The sequence below is a fragment of the Pristiophorus japonicus genome, chromosome 7 (genome assembly GCF_044704955.1).
Source record: "Pristiophorus japonicus isolate sPriJap1 chromosome 7, sPriJap1.hap1, whole genome shotgun sequence".
Lineage (NCBI taxonomy): Eukaryota > Metazoa > Chordata > Chondrichthyes > Pristiophoridae > Pristiophorus > Pristiophorus japonicus.
The window spans coordinates 21296356-21316912 of record NC_091983.1 but is presented as its reverse complement, the minus strand read 5'-3'; positions in this window follow the sequence as shown (position 1 = coordinate 21316912).

Below are 20557 nucleotides of genomic sequence, written 5' to 3'. Positions count from 1 at the left end.
TCTATATCTGGCTGATGACTCGCCTCCGAAACCCGTGGCCTTCAATCATATAACGACAGCCATGCTGCCACGAGGAACCACATTGAACAAACCATCGGGGTGCTCAGGCAAAAGTTCCACTGCCTTGACCGCTCGGGAGGAGCCCTCCAACACTCGCCGGAGTGGGAGACCCAATCGGTGGCAGTCTGCTGCATCCTCCACAACATGGGCCATCATGAGGGTGCAGCCCTTGTCACCACGGGTTCTGCGACCACCTCAGGAAGAGGAGGAGGAGGAAGGCAAGGAGGAGGAAAAAAGGAGGCAGCCTGCAAATCCCCATTCCGGACGGGCTCAATACTTCCCCACCGTACCGTCCCTCTGTCACAGAACATCACAGCGTCCTCTTGCTACAATGTTGGAACTGAAAGCCACCATAAAACAAACATTACAAACATAATTTATAAATGATGAATTCTAATATTACATTACAAAGACAACCTTGTGCATGCCTGTCTTTCATGTGCCACTGCCTACTATAATGCTCCTACAAAGTCATCATCATACGCAGTCCCTTGAATCGAGGATGACTTGCTTTCACATCAAAACGTTCACATGTGTTTCAATGATGGACCTAAAATTCCAGGTCCGAAATAAATCCTGAAGGGTGGAAGATGCCTGTGCGTGGATTTTTTTTAACATGTGGTGGCCGTTGCACACCAGCCACCACATAGCCTAGACAGAGCCAGGTCTTGGTTCAGTAGCAAGGATTAACCAAGACGAGTGGAGACAGTTGTGTATCTGTAAAACATGCACTTCCATGTTCCGCCACCAGGGAGCACATCCGCTGAAGTCCCAAGGGATCCCAGCATCCCTTGGGAGCATTGTATATAAGCCGGCCCCTAAGGCCTGTTCCTCACTCTGGAGTGTCTTAAAAAAAGACTGAGGTCACTGTTACTTTAACCTCCCTGTGTGCAGTCTCATCTGTGTTAGGAACACAATAACTGGCGACGAGTATACGAATCCAATGCAAAGATGCAGCAAACTGTGGGCATCCTGGAGAAGTTCTCAGAGGGTGAGGACTGGGAAACCTATGTCAAACGACTAGACCAGTACTTCGTAGCCAACGAGCTGGATGGAGAAGGAAGCGCTGCAAAAAGGACGCGGTTCTCCTCATGGTCTGCGGGGCACCGACCTACAGCCTCATGAAGAATCTTCTGGCTCCGGTGAAACCCACAGATAAGTCATGTGAAGAGCGGTGTACACTGGTTCAGAAGCATCTTAACTCGAGGGATTGCGTGCTGATGGCGAGGTATCGGTTCTACACGTGCCAGCGATCTGAAGGTCAGGAAGTGGCGAGCTACGTCGCCGAGCTAAGGCGACTTGCAGGGCAATGTGAGTTTGATGGCTACCTGGAGCAGATGCTCAGAGACTTTTTTTGTACTGGGCATTGGCCACGAGACCATCCTACGAAAACTTTTGACTGTAGAAACACCGACCCTCAGTAAAGCCATTGCAATAGCGCAGGCATTTATGTCCACCAGTGATAACACCAAACAAATCTCTCAGCACACAAGTGCTAGCAATGTTCATAAATTAACTGGAACTGTGTTTGCGAGCAGAAATGTACAGGGCAGAAACCACGAATCCTCAACTGCCAGCTGGCCTCAGGTGACCCAGATGACTCAGAGTCCACAACAAAGGATGAATGCAAGGCAATTCTCATCTTGTTGGCGTTGTGGAGGTTTCCATTCAGCCTATTCATGCTGCTTCAAAGGGTATATTTGCAAGAGCTATGGAACAATGGGGCACCTCCAATGAGCTTGCAGACGAGCTGCAAGCTCTGAAAAACCTGCTAACCATCACGTGACAGAGGAAGATCGGTCCATGGTGGATCAAAGCAATTTCGAGCCACAGAGAGAGGAGGCAGATGCTGAAGTACACGGGGTGAGCACATTTTCGATGAAATGTTCACCTATAATGTTAAAGTAAAATTGAATGGCTCACCTGTAACCATGGAACTGGACACTGGTGCTAGCCAATCCATCATGAGTAAAAAAATGTTTGAGAGACTGAGGTGCAACATGGCACTCAGACCAGCCCTGAGCCCCATCCACACGAAATTGAGAACGTACACCAAAGAGCTCATCACTGTCATGGGCAGTGCCATGGTCAAGGTCACCTACGAAGGCACGGTGCATGAACTGCCACTCTGGATTGTCCCCGGTGATGACCCCACACTGCTTGGAAGGAGCTAGCTCGGCAAAATCCGCTGGAACTGGGATGACATCCGAGCGCTATCACATGTCATTGAGGCCTCATGTACCCAGGTTCTTAACAAATTTCCTTCCCTTTTTGAGCCAGACATTGGAAACTTTTCCGGGGCGAAGGTGCAGATCCACTTGGTCCCAGAGGCACGACCCATTCACCACAAGGCGCGAGCCGTACCTCACGTAATGAGGGGGAGAGTGGAAATCAAGCTGGATAGGCTGCAACGCGAGGTCATCATCTCCCCAGTGGAATTTAGCGAGTGGGCCAGCCCGATTGTACCATTACTCAAAAGTGATGGCACGTTCAGGATTTGCGGAGATTATAAAGTAACTATTAATCGTTTCTCGCTACAGGACCAATACCCGTTACCTAAGGCAGACGACCTATTTGCGATGCTGGCAGGAGGCAAGACGTTCACCAAGCTCGACCTGACTTTGGCCTACATGACGCAGAAGCTGGAGGATTCTTCGAAGGGCCTCACCTACATCAACATGCCCAAGGAACTGTTCATCTACAACAGATGCCCGTTTGGAAATTGGTCGGCTGCAGTGATCTTCCAGAGAAACATGGAGAGCCTACTCAAATCGGTACCACGCACGGTGGTTTTTCAGGACGACAAATTGGTCACGGGTCGGGACACCATTGAGCACCTGCAAAACCCGGAGGAGATCCTCCAGCGACTGGATCGCGTAAGGCTGCGGCTGAAGAGGTCGAAATGCGTCTTCACGGCAACAGAAGTGGAGTTTTTCGGGAGAAAGTTCATGGCGGATGGCATTAGGCCCACAGACGTCAAGACAGAGGCTATCAGGATCGCGCCCAGGCCACAGAATGTCACGGAGCTGTGGTCGTTCTTGGGACTCCTGAACTATTTTGGTAACTACCTACCGGGGTTAAGCACCCTCATAGAGCCCCGACATGTGTTATTGCGTAAAGGTGAGAACTGGCTGTGGGGAAAAAAACCAAGTAATTGCTTTTGAGAAAGCCAGAAACATTTTATGCTCCAACAAGCTGCTTGTATTATATAACCCGTGTAAAAGACTTGTGCTAGCATGTGATGCATCGTCATATGGAGTCGGGTGTGTATTACAACAAGCTAACGTTGCGGGGAAGTTGCAACCTGTCGCCTAAGCCTTCAGGAGCTTGTCTAATGCCGAGAGGGCCTACAGCATGATTGAGAAAGAGGCATTTGCATGTGTGTTTGGGGTAAAGAAAATGCATCAGTATCTGTTTGGCCTCAAATTTGAGCTGGAAACCGATCACAAGCCCCTCATATCCCTGTTCGCTGAAAACAAGGGGATAAATACTAATGCCTCAGCCCGCATACAAAGGTGGGCACTCACGCTGTCAGCGTATAACTATACCATCCGCCACAGGCCAGGCACCAAGAACTGTGCTGATGCTCTCAGTCAGCTACCATTGCCCACCACGGGGGTGGAAATGGCGCAGCCTGCAAACTTGTTGATGGTGGCGCAGCCCGCAGACTTGTTGGTGGTCATGGAAGCGTTTGAAAATTATAAATCACCTGTCACGGCCCGCCAGATTAGGACTTGGACCAGCCAAGATCCTCTGCTGTCACTAGTAAAAAACTGTGTACTGCATGGGATCTGGGCCAGCATCCCCGTTGAAATGTAAGAGCTAATCAAGCCGTTCCAGCGGCGAAAGGATGAGCTGTCCATTCAGGCAGACTGCCTGTTGTCGGGTAACCGTGTAGTGCTACCCAAAAAGGGCAGGAAGACGTTCATCTCAGAGCTCCACAGCATACACCCGGGTATAGTAATGATGAAAGCGATAGCCAGATAACACATGTGGTAGCCCGGTATCAACTCTGATTAGAGTCCTGTGTATGGCAATGCAGCGTGTGTGCTCAGTTGAGTAATGCGCCCAGAGAGGGACCACTAAGTTTGTGGTCCTGGCCCTCCAGACCATGGTCGAGGATCCATGTCGACTATGCAGGCCAGTTTCTCGGTAAAATGTTCCTGGTCGTGGTGGATGCTTTTTCAAAATGGATTGAATGTGAAATAATGTCGGGAAGCACCGCCACCACCAGCATTGAAAGCCTGAGGGCCATGTTTGCCACCCACGGCCTGCCTGACATACTGGTCAGTGACAACGGGCCATGTTTCATAGTGCCGAATTTAAAGAATTCATGACCCGGCAATGGGATCAAACATGTCACCTCGGCCCCGTTTAAACCAGCCTCCAATGGGCAGGCAGAGTGGGCAGTACAAACCATCAAACAGAGCCTTAAACGAGTCACAGAAGGCTCACTCCAAACCCGCCTGTCCCGAGTACTGCTCAGCTACCGCACGAGACCCCACTCGCTCACAGGGGTGCCCCCGGCTGAGCAACTCATGAAAAGGACACTTAAAACCAGACTCTCGCTGGTTCACCCCAACCTGCATGATCAGGTAGAGAGCAGGCGGCAGCAAAATATAAACGATGGTCGCGCCACTGTGTCACGGGAAATTGATCTGAATGAACTTGTCTATGTGCTAAACTATGGACATGGTCCCAAGTGGATCACGGCCACGGTGATAGCTAAAGAAGGGAGTAGGGTGTTTGTAGTCAAACTAGACAATGGACAAATTTGCAGGAAGCACCTGGACCAAACGAGGTTGCGGTTCACAGAATACCCTGAGCAACCCACAGCAGACACCACCTTTTTCGAGCCCACAACACAGACCCAAAGGATCAACGACCCTACCCCGGACCAGGAAATCGAACCCATCATGCCCAACAGCCCAGCAAGGCCAGGCTCACCCAGCAGCCCTGCAGGGCAAACAACAAGCCAGCCCAGCGAGGGCACAGTCAACATACCAGAACAGACATTTGTACCGAGGCGGTCCACCAGGGAAAGAAAAGCTCCCGACCGCCTCACCTTGTAAATAGTTTTCACTTTGACTTTGGGAGGGGGGTGGGGAATGATGTTGTGTATCTGTAAAGCATGCACTCCCATGTTCCGCCATCAGGGAGTGCATCCCCTGAAGTCCCAAGGGATCCCAGCATCCCTTGGGAGCACTGTATATAAGCCGGCCCCTAAGGCCTGTTCCTCACTCTGGAGTGTCTTATTAAAGACTGAGGTCACTGTTACTTTAACCTCCCTGTGTGCAGTCTCATCTGTGTTAGTAACACAATATGTAGGGCTTAAGATAGGAACACAATAGAGACCAGCTCTGCTGCACGGACCTCGTGCGCACACATATCGCAGTGTGGGCTGGCCCGTGCTGCCCCTGGGCCCTCGGCTCTTCGAAGTGCTATACCAGTGGCTGCAGCATGGCTGGTGCAAGGCTGCTGGTTGCAGTGAGGGAGACTGCAGATGGCCTTTCAGGATGACCTCGCGAAGCTCTGAACCCAGAAGGCCCGGCTGCAGACTGCACCTAGCTGCTGCCCACTCATGCCTGATGACTCACCACTTGCAGATCCCGCCTCTAATGTTCCCGCAGTGCCAGTTTCTGAGCTGGTGTCTGGATGTGTGCGAGCGAGTGACGGTGTCTTTTCTTCTCCATCACTCTCCTCCTCTAATTCTTCATGCACAGACTGGGCTGGTGGCAGTTCTTGGGTGTCTGAAAGGAGAAATGCCCAAGGGTTGGATTGTGGTAAGAGGAAAAGGGGGGAGTGCGGGGATGGGGGGGGGGGGGGCGGGGAGATGGAGAAGCAAGGTGTGCATGCTTACACCATCGGCAGTTTGTAAGTGAGAAGCGATTGTGGGTCAAGGAGGAAGAGGGATGTGAGAAGAAGCGGTCATCATCAATGCTTTTAGCTTGCTTGGTGCCATGGCCTCAGTGACGGAATCTCCAATTATCTCCAGAACTGTCTCCTCCAGCTGAGCAAGGCTCTGCAGTTGTGCTATCTCCCTGCCTGTTTGCTCCTGCTCGCACCAGTTGTGAGCCACCTTGGCCCTCAAGAGAAAGGGAAGCGTGCCAGTGAGTGTGGTGCAATGTGTATGGATGATGTGTTTGGCATGGTTGAACAACTGGAATGGTGTGCAAGATGTGAGATATGGGTGTGAGGCTTGCAGCCGTGGTACGTGTGTGAGGCTGAGATGAAGCTATGATTGTGAGGTATGAATCGTGACTAGTGGAGTTTATTGGCAGTAAGTGATGGGGCTCGTGGTGCAGTTGGGAGGATATGTTATTTGAAGATTCATTCACTCACTTTTACCATTCGTGTGAGGTCATTAAACTTCTTCCGGCACTGGATCCAGGCCCTGGGGGAAAAGATTGGTAGTACTGACTGCTTCAACCATGCCCTCCCACTGCCTTCAAACAGTGTGACTGGAAGGCCTCCTGGCCCCCTGTGGAAAGAGGACTCTCTCCTCCAAAAAAACCCCTTCACCAAGGCCTCCAATGCTGCATCAGACAATCAACATGACCTTTCTCTGCCCTCTTGTGACATTGCTAACTTCCAGCTCCAGTCAGAATGAGGTATTTCTCTCACAAAGCGCCTCCCCTTTAAGAAGTGCAGACAGATTTCACTCGGCAGGTAATCTTTAAATACAGAGCAGATTTTCCATGCTATTGGGTTCCCTGTGGAGCGCGGAGCTCAGCATTGCATTAACGCTGGTTGCCTCAGTGCTTCAATCATGTTAATGTGTTGGAAGCACGAATGTTAAATGCTGCCTGCACTTCTTTCAACTGGCACGGGAAAATTATGCATCGTGATTCCCACGCCCCTTTTTCGAGTCTGATCCAAATTAGCCTCCGATGGATCTCCCTACATGCCAATGCTCCCAGTTTCCTTTCTTTCCTAATATCCTTAAAATCCATTTCTTCATCATGTTTTTCTTTCTAATTCAGCTCACTGCCCTACATTACAACAGTGATTACACTTCAAAAATACTCTCCCACTAATTTCTAGTTCAAATATATTTCTATTGACTCTAGGAAATTCAAAGTCAACCTGTTTGCACCTCACCTACTTAAGTGCAGTACATCTTTTCTACACATGTTGCTTTTCCCAATAATACAATCCCAGTTTCTTACAAAGCTCATGTAAACACACAGGTAGCCAAGTCACTTGCATCATTTATTTGTCTGTTGATCCATTCACTCATGCCCCATGGAGTATTTGACGATCTCTGCATCGACTTGTCCTTGTGGCCTTCAATTCACCTTCAGCCATTGACAGCCTCTTTAGTTGGACCACAGGGTGACGTTTTACTAGATGTGCGTAAAGCAGCTTTGTTATTGTTTTTTAAATCTGCCGAGGTAGTTTCTACTAAAATCACCAAACAAGAATTTTCCACTGATGGGACCATCTAAATGTTTGCAAGTATGTCAAGAGGAAAACCCTTAAGTCGTGCGTGGCAGAATATCATGGGCAGATCAGTCTCCTACCGCTGGTGGTAATTTAGGGCAATAGCAGTACTGATTTGAATTAACTTTGACCTAATGAGGCAGCTGTCTCATTTAATGAGGTATATTTATTCCATATTAAATTGCCTGTACTCTTCAGAAGAATGGAATCAGAGTACCCAAACTCTTAAATACTATTTCTTATCCCTGAATTCAAATCAAGTTCAAATAAGTCATTGCTCCAGCACTGTGATGATCCTCATGAGACACCATCCTTTAGTTTACAATTTTCCGCCACTGGGTGGTGCCCTTCAGGCTCCAGGAGACATTTTAAGACACATGGACAGGGTGGACATTTTCCTCCCTGTTAATTTATTGACCAGATCTCCCTGTTAATGTGACCCTCTCCAGAACCACAGGTAAGTGAGTATTTTCCTCTTTCATTGCCTCTTTCTTGGATTGTTCTTAGTTTATTATTCCTGCTGTCAAGTATTATTACTCTTGATGATGTATTACAAGAAATGACGTATTGTTTTCCTTGTTTTGTATTCTTACAATTCACCACATAAATAAAGGATTTGGAAACCGAAGCCCTAACATTTGGCCATATTTCTTTGTGTTGCGGTTGAAACTAGCTGGTGGAATTTGAGTTCTCGCTTGCCTCAAGCTACACCCTCTCTGAAACCGGTACAAACACTGTTCCACCCAGTCAATTATCATAATGCATCTGGCCACAAGCAACATACAAAATCACTATCTGCTCTCTTCTTTCTCCACTTCCACAATCCCACTATCTTGGGACTTCAATATGGCCTTTTCCATCTACTTCCAAGCAGGACTACTTAGTTCCCACACAAACTGTAGAGCTTCAGCAGGACAAGCTGCCTCTAAACTCCTGTCTTTCAGAATGCATCTGCTCAGCGCCAGTCCATAGATAATAAAGAGCCAAAATGCTGCAGATGGTCAAACTGCCAGGATTATGCAAATGTTCTAATTTCTGAATGTTGTCTCATCATTTTTATTTTGTTCAACCACACTCTCTAAAATGGACTGCATTCATGGAAAATTGTTCCCACTCTTTCAATATTAGAATACTCACAGTGATTACAGAATCCTGCTTTGCCAAGATTAACAATTTAGCCAGTAAGCAGAACAATTAACTGTTATTTGAAATTTAATAAACTTGCTCACTGAGGAAGGTTTGCCAGACCATCTGGGAGCACAGCATTGCTGGCCTTGTGTTTCAGTAAATCGATTCTGAGGTAATTTCTAATTCAGCATACATGCACTGTACAATATTTACAACTGATCTGAGGGAGAGAAAGCAAGTTTCATTGCCACAACTCTGTACAGGATTGCTGATTTGAGGCCTTGTCAGTATGAATTATTCAATCAGTTTTCAAAAGTGCAGCAAGTGACACAGGCCCAATTTTCTAGTTGGCAGAAGATTGACAACATAAAATAACTTTCTTCTGCACTGTAAGTAAATAATATGGACTAATATGTTTTTAATCTAATTAAATACCAATCTGCACCTATTAGCATTAAAAAAAATTGGTAACTGCTTGGTTTTGCTTTTCTGACTGAAGGACATTTCACATACAAAATCTTTTTATTACATTGCATTGATTGATCCCTCTCCTATGAAAACTAATCCCTTCGGTACATCCTCTGTCATTCCAATTTATTGATTCTGATTCACTCCTATATTATAACAATTCTACTATTGCTCTAATGGCATGCTTTGGAAATCCAGATTCAGGCAGTTTTTATTAAATGTGTTTGATCCTGTAGTTATACTAAGTAATTTGTTTGTAATTTTAATATTATACTCTTAATTTGAATAACTGTTTGTCCTAGAAACTAACCTCCTTAGCGCCTCCAGTTAGTGCCTCAGGGTGCGATAACGGAGAGCTAACGGCTTACTGATCGAGCGTACCGAGATGAACGACTCTCGCTAAATTCGGCAAGAGGTTTGCGGCGGCGGTAAGATGTTGTGGCACGATCTCCTTCGCCTGGAGATCGTGACGTCAATGCCGCGCGCATCGCCCTGTAGCGCCCCGGACCGGAATTTAGGTTCGCCGCATTCAGCACCGCCGGGCGACAACACCAACGGTGTTGTTCGGGAGGCCGGGCACTTTGGGGTCGGAAGTTAAAGGGGTGTTTGCCGAAATAAATAGGAAAATTGTTAAAATGATTATCAATTTTTTTCCATTTCTCCTGGGCCGCGATCGATCAGCCCGACGCTCTGCTGCAGTGCATGGGGCTTGATCAGGCTGGATCGCGGCTGCTGTTGGGGACCAGCTCACTGCAGAGACTGCAGCGATGGCCCGTCCTTTTAAAGGAGGGAAGGAGCATCGGATCTTGGCAGCGCTGCGTGGCCCATTGTGCAGCGCTGCACCACTCCCGCCCCGCTTGCAACCGTTGAGCGCTCCAAGAAGGAAGTGGAATGCTTGATTTAGTACTCCACTCCCTTCCTGGAGTGCAAACACCGAATTTACGAAAAGCTGGGAATCATTAGCGCCTGGCGCTAATTTTTCCAGCTTTCAAAAGATAGCATCCCAAATATGACGTTACCGAATTTCTCCCCCTTTTGTGTTATTAAGTATACATCTCCCAGTTATCAAGGCTGCTGATGTGCACTTGGTAAAATAAAGTTGTTTTGTTCCATTACTCACAAGGTTACATATATTTCAGTTTCTGCATAAAAGCAGAACCAGAGACAAGATAATTTCATTGATCTCGGTCTGTCTTGTGTTGAAAATGTGATCGCAGCAAGTTGCTGTCTTGCAAATGAGTTCTCGCCAAGGTTGTTAATCATCGTAGATGTGCAACTCTTAGCCTAACGACACGTCCATGTGTTGTCGCACTGGTGCCACATTCTATCAGATTGTATCAACGGAGCTTAACAAGGACTAGTGAAAAATATCACTCATTCAATTAGCATCTCTCAAAGGATTCTGACCTTTAGTCTCATTTACATAGGGCATCAAACTCAATTCTGATCACTCAGGATACAAATTAAACAAGCAAGTGGGTCTATCAGAGAGGAGCAAGATGCGTGCTGCAAGTGTTACCTGCACCAACAGATGTTGGCTCAGTGCTCTGCACTAGACTGTGGATTCGGTTCAGACTAAAGTGATGGAGTTTGTTTACTTGGCAAGGGTAAATGTGGGTTGGCTCCAATTTGAATGGAATTCAGAAGTAAATTCCAGAAACCCACTAAGCATCCAGAATAATTCAACAAATAACCTGACTTCATAACGCCACAGAGATAAAGTCCGAAGTAGGCCAAATGAAGAGATTTAGGGGGAGAAATTCATTACTGCCCCATTTGGAGACGGTAACTTTTGAAAGCCGGAAAACTTAGTGCCAGGTGATAATCTTTTCCTTCTCTCAACAACTTGCCTTCAGCACTCAAGGAAGGAAGTGGACTGCTAAATCAAGAGCTCCACTTCCTTCTTGGAGTGTGAAAGGACGCGGGCGGGGCAGAAACATCAGCAGCCCTGCAGCGCTGCCGTGTTGAAGGGTCTCTTTCCTCCCTTAAAGGGAAGGGCCATCGCTGCAGACTCTGCAATTTAAAAGTCACTTACCTGCACCACCCACTCACGTGATCAGCCCGGCACTCAAGCAGCTACCCGCAAAGAAAACGACATCAACAGGGATTATATATTTTTTTCTTAGCTTGGGCATGTCGCCTTTAATCATTGTCCGGGTAGTGGCCAGCCACCCAATCCACACATCCGGCAGCTGCCGTGGGTTTTCGTCCGTGCTGTTGCAGGGGATGAAAGTGAATTTTGGGTCTGGGGCGTTAACAGGGTGATGTGCATGTCGATGACATCATGATCTCCGGAGACTGGGGCACAACACTCTGGTGCCGCAGATAAACCCCCATCCAATATGGCGGGAATCGATGTCAGCGCCGTGCCTGGTCGCAAACGGGAGGTGGAAATGCAACAGCCCTAAGTTTATTTAAAATGAGTGCAGAAACCTAAAGTGCATTCTTTTGGGGTCAACAGTGACTCTGTGGTTGCAGTCTTGCCTCTGCATCATAAGGTCGTGAGTACAAGTCCAACTCCAAGGAAACGGAACATAAGCTGACACTCTAGTGCAGTACTGAGGGAGTGCAGCACTGTGAGAGGTACTGTCTTTTGGATGAGATGTTCAACCGAGACTGTGTCTGCCTGCTTGGGTGGATGTTAAAGATCCCATTGCACTACTTTGAAGAAAAGTAGGGGCATTCTCCCAGTGTCCTGGTCAATATTTATCCCTCAACCAACATCACTAAACACAGATTATCTGGTCATTATCACACTGCTGTTTGTGGAATCTTGCTGCCATGTTTCCTACATTGCAACATGTCTCAACTTCAAAAGTACATCATTGGCTGTGAAGCACTTTGGGATGTCCTGAGGTCGCTCAGAAGTTAATCCCAGAAACACACTAAGCACCAGAACAATTCAACAAATAACCTGACTCCGTCACGCAACAGAGATCTATCTTTTTTCTTTCTTTCTTTCTTTCTTTCTTTCTTTCTTTCTTTCTTTCTTTCTCTCCTTTCTTTCTTTCTCTCCTTTCTTTCTTTCTCTCCTTTCTTTCTTTCTCTCCTTTCTTTCTTTCTCTCCTTTCTCTCTTTCTCTCTTTTCTCTCTTTCTTCCTCTTTCTCTCTTTCTCTCTCTTTCTTTCCAGCTGTTGGCCGAAGATACACAGCCCAGAGTGATGAAGAGCATTGAAGCTATATCAGTGCAAGATCTTTCTTCTTTTATGAATTTTTGAGTCTTAGGAGTGACAATTGCAAAGGTTAGCTGACACACTGAATATTCCTGCAGGTGCAGAAAGAAAGATTGTATTCAATAATGACTAGCGTGGTTCAGTTTAAAAAGCACATAGTTTGTGCTACTAAATATGAAAACTACAATGGTGGATGAGCTAACCCAGACTAAAAGTAAAAGGACAAAACAAATTAATGGTAGTACAATTAGTGACTATTAATAAAATGGCATGCCTACTATGTATAATTCTCACAAACATGCAACGGTATTGAATAAACTAGCCCAATATTGATTATGCCTTTGTGAAGTATGTGGGCATTAAACTCCCTGCTGTAGTTAAATACATTAGGGATAAAATTTACATTAAAAAGTTACATTTAAATTTTACAAATTATCTTCACTGCCCAGCCATGCATTTAACACAGTTGGGGTTGCCATCTATCTGCTGAATGTGAAAGGCGTTGAGGCATTTTATTGTTTTGAAGATGCTATTTAAATGCTATTTAGATATTGCTCCCTGTTTATTATTGGCAAAGAAGTGTAGACTAAATTTCGAGCTTAAAAAAAGCCAAATCAATAATGTTTAAAATTTCAAACAATATTTGCTTACAGCTGCCCATGGATTTTCATGGGCATTTGAGAAGCAATTATGGTTCCTAGAGAACCTTTCTACTTGGGTCCCAGATCCCCATGGGTGCTCTGTGAACAGGGAAAGCAACAGCATGGCTCTTCAACCAATCAGAGTGAAGAATCCTTACTGAGGCACGCAGAGTCTAAACCAGGAAGTATAAATTAAAATATTTAATTCATTGTAAAACCAAGTACAGAATGCAAAATAAAAAGAGGAAAATAAATATCGGACTAAGAGAGAGAGAGATAAAAGAGACAGAAAGAAAAAGTAAAAAAAAAATGTATTTTAACTTTTAGAAAATCTTCAACAATAATTATGTAAAGGAATGGGTCTTCACAATAGTAAACTTACATTTTCAGAGCCAGAAAGGTTGTTTGGCAGTAATTAAGACTTATCACGCTGTTAAAGATTCACTTACACATCAATTAACATTTGTGGTGCGTTTAGTAGCTAGGTACATACAATTCATAAGAATATAAAAACATAAGAAATAAAAGCAGAAATAGGGCATTCAGCTCCTCGAGCCTGCTCCGCCATTCAATATCATGGCTGATCTGATCTTGGCTTCAACTCCACTTTCCTGCCCGCTCCCCATAAGCCTTGACTCCCATGTAATTCAAAAATCTGTCTATCTCCACCTTAAATATAGTCAAAGACCCAGCCTCCACAGCTCTCTTGGGTAAGAAACATAGAAACATAGAAAATAGGTGCATGAGTAGGTCATTTGACCCTTCAAGCCTGCACCACCATTCAATAAGATCATGGCTGATCATTCACTTCAGTACCCCTTTCCTGCTTTCACTCCATACCCCTTGATCCCTTTAGCTGTAAGGGCCATATCTATCTCCCTCTTGAATATATCCATTGAACTGGCATCAACAACTCTCTGTGGTATGGAATTCCACAGGTTAACAACTCTCTGAGTGAAGAAGTTTCTCCTCATCTCAATCCTAAATGGCTTACCCCTTATCCTTAGACTGTGTCCCCTTGTTCTGGACTTCCCCAACATCGGGAACATTCTCCCTGCATCTAAGCTGTCCAGTCCCGTCAGAATTTTATATGTTTCTATGAGATCCCCTCTTATCCTTCTAAACTCCAGTGAATAAAGGCCCAGTCGATCCAGTCTCTCCTCATATGTCAGTTCAGCCATCTCAGGAATCAGTCTGGTGAACCTTCACTGCACTCCCTCAATAGCAAGAACGTCCTTCCTCAGATTAGGAGACCAAAATTGAAAACAATATTCCAGGTGAGGGCTCACCAAGGCCCTGTACAACTGCAGTAAGACCTCCCTGCTCCTATACTCAAATCCCCTAGCTATGAAGGCCAAAATACCATTTGCCGCCTTCACCGCCGACTGTACCTGCATGGTAACTTTCAATGACTGATGTACCATGACATCCAGGTCTCATTGCACCTCCACTTTTCCTAATCTGCCGCCATTCAGATAATATTCTGCCTTCGTGTTTTTGCCCCCAAAGTGGATAACCTCACATTTATCCTTATTGTACTGCATCTGCCATCCATTTGCCCATTCACCTAACCTGTCCAAGTAACCCTGCAGTCTCTTACCGTCCTCCTCACAGCTCACACTGTCACCCAGTTTAGTGTCATCTGCAAACTTGGAGATATTACACTCAATTCCTTCATCCAAATCATTGATGTATATTGTAAATAGCTGGGGTCCCAGCACTGAGCCCTGCGGCACTCCACTAGTCACTACCTGCCATTCTGAAAAAGACCCGTTTATCCCAACTCTCTGCTTCCTGTCTGCCAACCAGTTCTCTATCCACATCAGTACATTATCCCCAATACCATGTGCTTTAACATTAATCTCTTATGTGGGACCTTGTCAAAAGTCCTTTGAAAGTCCAAATACAACACATCCACTGGTTCTCCCTTGTCCACTCTACTAGTTACATCCTCAAAAAATTCCAGAAGATTTGTCAACCATGATTTCCCTTTCATAAATCCATGTTGGCTTGGACTGATCCGGTCACTGCTTTCCAAAAGCGTTGTTATTTCATCTTTAATAATTGATGTCAGGCTAACCGGTCTATAATTTCCCGTTTTCTCTCTCCCTCATTTATTAAAAAGTGGTGTTACATTAGCTACCCTCAAGTCCATAGGAACTGTTCCAGAGTTGATAGAGTGTTGGAAAATGATCACCAATGCATCCACTATTTCTAGGGCCACTTCCTTAATACACTGGAATGCAGACTATCAGGCCCTGGGAATTTATTGGCCTTCAATCGCATCAATTTCCCTAACACAATTTCCCATCTAATAAGGATAACATTCAGTTCCTCTTTCTCACTAGACCCTCGGTCTCCTAGTACTTCCGGAAGATTATTTGTGTCTTCCTTCGTGAAGATAGAATCAAAGTATTTTTTCAACTGGTCTGCCATTTCTTTGTTCCCCATTATAAATTCACCTGAACCTGACTGCAATGGATCTAAAGATCCAAAGATTCATGACCCTCTGAGAGAAGAAATTCCTCTTCATCGCCATCTTAAATGGGTGACCCCCTTATTCTGAAACTATGCCCCCTACTTCTAGATTCCCCCATGAGGGGAAATGTCCTCCCTGCATCTACCCTGTCAAGCCCCCTCAGAATCTTATATGTTTCAATAAGATCACCTCTCATTCTTCTAAGCTCCAAGGAGTACAGGCCCAACCTGCTCAACCTTTCTTCATATGACAACCCTCTCATCTCAGGAATCAACCTCGTAAACCTTCTCTAAACTGCCTCCAATGCAATATATCCCTCCTTAAATAAGGTGACCAAAACTGCATGCAGTACTCCAGGTGTGGTCTCACCAATACCCTGTACAGTTGTAGCAAGACTCCTCTACTTTTATATTTCATCACCCTTGCAATAAAGGCCAACATTCCATTTGCCTTCCTAATTATTGCTGTACCTGCATGCTAACGTTTTGTGTTTCATGTACAAGGACGCCAGATCCCTCTCTACCAAAGCATTTTGTAATGTCTCTCAATTTAAACAATATTTTGCTTTTCTATTCTTCCCACCAAAGTGGATAACCTCACATTTTCCCCAAATTATACTCCATCTGCCAGATTTTTTCCCACTCACTTACCCTATCTATATTCCTTTTCAGACTCTTTGTGGCTAAAATTGCACCCCGCCCGAAACGGTTTTTACTGCAGCCATGGTTGCGGTCACCTCTTGAGTGAAATTCCACTCTTTGTCGTTTTTTTTAATTCGGATGCAGAAGTCGCTCTTAATAGGGGTGGTGACAACATGCGAGGGGCAGATATGTGGCGGTGGCAACACCTGAGGGGCAGAGGTTGGGGGCGGTGCTTATGACATCATCAAGGCACTGCATCACCACGGCTCTCCCCTTGACTTAAAGGGGAAAGCCTTTGCAATTTTAAAACTTCGGTCCATTGGGCTATCAGAGAACTTTTCGGCCGGCCAGCGGCCTGGCACCCAAGTGCGGGTGCAAGGCTGCCTGTTGTAATTGTCGGGCCGACATGGCAGTCGGTCAGCAAAAAAAACATGGCGGCAACGACAGTAAGCCCTCTCCTTTAAGGAAAGCTGCACAGCCTCACTGGACCACCGGAACAAAAAACAGGTTTAGGCACTGCCGGGCAGGCCGAAGATTTTCAGAGGGGAATGTTGCCCTCGGCGATGTGCTCAGTGATGACTCGCTTAACATGGATCAGCAGCAGTGGGGGGGATTTGGGGAACTGGTGGGAAACCTCGGAAGGTCAATTGGGCTATCGGTGGCCTTTCCACGAAAATTCGGCGGCCACTCCACTCCGCAGCATGGCCGCTGATTTGAGGTGGTAACAGGCCTGAAGGAGAGGGGCAATTTCAGCCCTAACTGTCCTCCTCACAACTTGCTTTCCCACAAAGCTTTGTGTCATCAGCAAATTTGGCTATAGTACACTAGATCCCTTCAAGTTATTAATATAGATTGTAAATAGTTGAGGCCCCAGCAATGATCCCTGTAGCACCCACTAGTTACAATTTGCCAACCTGAAAATGACCCATTTATCCTGACTCTCTGTTTTCTGTTACTTAGCTAATCCTCTATCCATGCTAATACATTACCCCCCACACCATGAGTTCTTATCTTGCGCAGTAACCTTTTATGTAGCACCTTATTGAATGCTTTTTGGAAATCCAAATACAATACATCTACTGGTTCCCCTTTATCCACCCTGCTCATTACATCCTTAAAGAACTCTAATAAATTTGTTGAACCTGATTTCCCTTTCATAAAACCATGTTGGCTCTGCTTGATTGTATTATGATTTTCTAAATGTCCTGCTACTACTTCCTTAATAAAGGATTCCAGCATTTTCCCAATGACAGATGTTAGGCTAACTGAACTATAGTTTCCTGCTTTCTTTCTCCCTCCATTCTTGAAGAGGGGTTTTACATTTGAGGTTTTACAATCCACTGCGACCGTTCCAGAATTTTTAGAAGATTACAACCAATGCATCCACTATCTCTGCAGCCACTTCTTTTAAGACTCGAGGATGCAGAGCATCAGGTTCAGGGGACTTGTCAGCCATAAATTCTATTAGTTTGCCCAGTGCTTTTTAGTGATTGTTTTCACACCCTTCATGTATTTCAGTGCCGAGTCTATCGGTGAGGTATCGGCAGAGCGCAACCTGTGGAGGAGCAGGGAAGATCGGAGAGCAACTTCCGGATTTCTACATCACCATTATTCATAATGCAAAATCCAGGTTATTAGTTATACAACTTAGCTATTGTTATATATGTGGATTTGTATTAACTCTGTACAGATACCAGACGACTTATCCCCTGGAGTCCCAAGCGATCCCATAATCTCCTGGGAGCACAGGTATTTAAGAGGCTTCACAGGTTGGAGAGGCACTCTGGAGACCTGCAATAAAAGACTAAGGTCACAGTTTACTTTGATCTCAGTGTTCAGTCTGACTCTTTCTCCATACACAACAACTGGCGATGAGATACAGATAGCGAACCTAAAGATGCAGAGAACAGTGGGCATCCTGGAGCAGATGATTGTGGAGTGACTCGACCAATACTTTGTGGCCAACGAGCTAGATGGGGAGGAGAGCACGGCCAAACGAAGGGCGATCCTCCTTACCGTCTGTGGCGCACCAACATATGGCCTCGTAAAGAATCTGCTCACTCCAGCAAAACCCACAGAGAAATTGTGCGACGATTTGTGCACACTGGTCTGAGAGCATTAGAACCCGAAGGAAAGCGTTCTGATGGCGAATTATCGGTTCTACACCTACAAAAGGTCTGAAGGCCAGGAAGTGTCGGGTTATGTTGCTGAGCTAAGACGCCTTGAAGGACATTGCGAATTTGAAGTGTCATGTATCTCACATTACTGGTTATAACTGTATCTTACCATGCTATACATGACTGTAACTGGATATGACCTGTAACAATAAGCATACCTTCCCACCAGGGGTGCACTTGCAGGAGACACTCCATACCTGTCCCACTGAGGTATATAAAGGGAGGTCTCAGGCAAGTGCAGCACTGGAGAGCTGGAGTTAAAGGTGCAGGTCCTGAGTGACCTTGCCTTCAGCATGTGTCTCGTGTAAGTCAGTAAATTAGAGTCAGGAGTGAACAGTGGCGATGAGTTACGGGATCACAGAATCCACAGAATAGCTACAACAGCTCAGATGAGAAATCCAATGCTGGAGACAATTGGAATGACTTTATAGAAATGCTCCAGCAAAGCTTTGTGACCAAAGACTGGCTGGGTGATGATAAGACAGACAAGAGAAGAGCCCATCTCTTGACCAGCTGTGGCTCGAAAACATGAAAGACCTGCTGGCACCCGAGAAACCAGCAAGCAAGTCTTTTGAGGAGCTAAGCACACTGGTGAGAGACCACCTGAAGCCATGAGCAGCCTACACATGGCCACACACAGGTTCTACAAGTACAGACGCTGTGTGGGCCAAAACATACCCGACTTCGTGGCGGAACTTCGGAGGCTGGCTAGTTCATGAGAGTTTCTCGATGAACTAAGGAGAGAAATGCTGAAGAGACTTTTTCATTGAAGGAATAGGCCATGCAGGCATATTCCGAAAGCTTATAGAGACTAAGAACTTGACTCTAGAGGCAGCAGCACTGGTCGCACAGACGTTCTTGGCAGGCGAAGAAGAAACGAGGCTGATCTATACGTCGGGTATGACAACCAACGAGGCATCGGAACAAGGGGTTCACATTGTGAAACAAACTGCTACCCCCACATACAGACAAAGGCAGGAGAGCAGGCCTTCAACAGCAGACAGTGGTGCCAGAAGCCATCAAAATCAAGGGCCACATGAACGGCCGATCACACCTCATCAACCCACAATGCGAGCAATCAACAACAGATTGAGAGAAGTTCAAGGGAGATCAGCCAGACGCAACTCATCCTTCGGAAACAATGGAAACGGAGATGTTGGAGATGTGGGGGAAGGCACTCAACCAGGGTGTGTCGATTTCAGCATGCCGTTTGCAGAATCTGCAACTACACAGGGCATCTGGCTCGCATGTGCAGAAAAACAGCAGCTCGGCTGGTATACGAATCGGAAGGGTCGGAAAGCGGACCAGAAGACGATTGGAACAGTGCACGGGACGCCGAGGTACAGCGGGTTAACACGATCAATGTCCACTGGTCTTACACCAAGACGCCTCCAATTATGATGAGGGTTCTACTCAATGGGATACCCATCAACATGGAACTGGACACGGGGGCCAGTCAATCCCTCATGAGTGTTCAACAATTTGAACAGCTGTGGCTGCACAAAAGCAACAGACCAAAACTCACAAAGATCGACACCAAACTAAGGACCTATACTAAAGAAATCGTCCCAGTCCTTGGCAGTGCCATGCTCTCAGTCACACACAAAGGGATGGTGAACCGACTTTCTCTGTGGATTGTCCCCGGGGACCTCCCAGCCCTGTTGGGGAGAAGCTGGCTAGCAGAACTTAATTGGAAATGGGATGATGTTTACGCCATGTTGTCAGAGGAACGGACTTCCTGCTCAACAGTTCTAAGCCCTTTTGAACATCTCTTTCAGCCAGGTGTGGGCACCTTCAAAGGGGCTAAAGTTAGAATCTACATCACACACAATGCCAGACCAGTCCATCACAAGGCTAGAGCTGTGCCTTATGTGATGAGGGAAAAGATTGCAAACGTACTGGACTGGCTTCTGCAGGAAGGCATAATTTCTCCCGTGGAAGGGGATCAAGGGGTATGGCGAGAAAGCAGGAATGGGGTACTGAAGTTGAATGTTCAGCCATGAACTCATTGAATGGCGGTACAGGCTAGAAGGGCCGAATGGCCTACTCCTGCACCTATTTTCTATGTTTCTATGTTTCTATGAATTCAGCGACTGGGCAAGTCCCATCGTTCCCGTCATGAAGCCTGATGGATCCGTGCGAATCTGTGGAGATTACAAGTCTGCCATAAACAGAGTCTCCCTACAGGACCAATACCCACTGCCCAGAGCGGAGGACCTATTTGCCACGTTGGCTGGAGGAAAACTTTTCTCGAAAATTGATCTCACAACTGCGCATATGATGCAAAAACTGACCGAGTCTAAGCTACTCATCACCATCAACACACATCGAGGCCTTTTCATGTACA